The following is a 1492-nucleotide window of genomic DNA, read 5'->3' as shown; positions in this document are numbered from 1 at the left end:
AGGGGGGGAGGGGGGGGGGATGTACACTTCAGTCAGTGGTCACCGCCCCGCGGGTTAACAACACTTTGCAGACAGACAAAAATTATAATAACAAAAATAAAATACTACTATGTTTTACTATGTGATATTTGTGAGAGAGAGAAAATTCTCGCGACCAATATTTGAGATTCTCTCCATCGTTAGGGCACAATTGACGAGATCGTATCTGGACGTCATTTGGAATAGCTAATGTGCCTAAGAAGCTTTGAGCCAATGAGAGGCTGGGAAAGTAGGGAGTTCCCCTTCTAAGGAGGTCGTTGAACTGTTTACAAACGCAAACTATCAAACTCTTTCATTGGCCAAAAAGGGGATCTCAAGGGCTGCAAACAGGATTCCCTCTCGCCAGAGCTATGCAGTTTGCCGGGGAAATGTCCAACATGATTTTACTGAAGCTCTGAAGTAGGAGCTGAATGTTACATAACATTACACCACAGAACAAAGACATTCTCCAACAGAGCTTTAACAACGCTTTGAAGAGCTCATTTTAAATATTTTGTATTGATTTTGTGACAGAAAAGACATTCAAGTCTAATAAAGCAACAAAAAAAGGTCATGGAATATGTTTTTTATTTCACAATATATATAGGCCTACATGGTCATGAACAAAGCTGGAATTATAAAATAGAAAAACAAAAACAAACGGGTTCAAATCCACGGACAGAGACATCCCCTGACATAAGCACAAAAACAAAACCAGACAGTTTTTCTTCTTCCTTAGGAAGGAAATAAACCGAAAGAGACGAACCAGAAGGTCCAAAATGTTGATTCACTCAGTGGGAAATGTCCGTCAAACCAAGACTGCCAACAGATGGAGAGGGGTGCTGACAAAATGTGCGACTTCTTGGAGTGTAGACTTCAGGACAGAGAGGCATCACATGTATGTACGGGTGGGCTGGAGTTTGTACAAATTGCAAGCAAGAAATGATAAGAGACACTTGAAACTTGAATAAGAAAATGGCATCAGTGAAAACTCGACAAGTTTGACCCTGTGTTCATTTCCAGCCCAGATCTCCGTTCACGGTCAGCGAGAAGTAAATCCTTTATTTGCCAGCAGTCCACACACATCGTTCACGCTGACGCACGTAACATCCCACATCTGAAGAGAGCAAATCTTTCGTTAGTCAAGACAAAATCTGCCTCACATATTTGCTCATTGAAACGTTTAAGGTAACGAGTAATTAATTCAAGTTCTTAAAAAATAACATTTAAGAAATAATATACATTATACATCTTGGAACTGTTGTTGGTTCAGAACTCCAGCAAAACATCAAAAGTCCTCTGTAAAAATTTACACACCATATCCATTTCAAGAGCAGAAAATATTTTTTTTGAAGCGCAATAAAATCACAGAATTAGAGTACATAGCTGCTTAATAGGCCAAATGGAAAATGTTTTCAAAGTTTCCCCAAACCGAAGAATCGGGACTGGACGGTAACAGATGAATGGTGACTGG

This window comes from Aplysia californica, unplaced genomic scaffold (assembly GCF_000002075.1).
Source record: "Aplysia californica isolate F4 #8 unplaced genomic scaffold, AplCal3.0 scaffold00467, whole genome shotgun sequence".
NCBI classification, from domain to species: Eukaryota; Metazoa; Mollusca; class Gastropoda; order Aplysiida; family Aplysiidae; genus Aplysia; species Aplysia californica.
The sequence above is the reverse complement of the archived record's forward strand: the minus strand, read 5'-3'. Positions refer to the sequence as shown.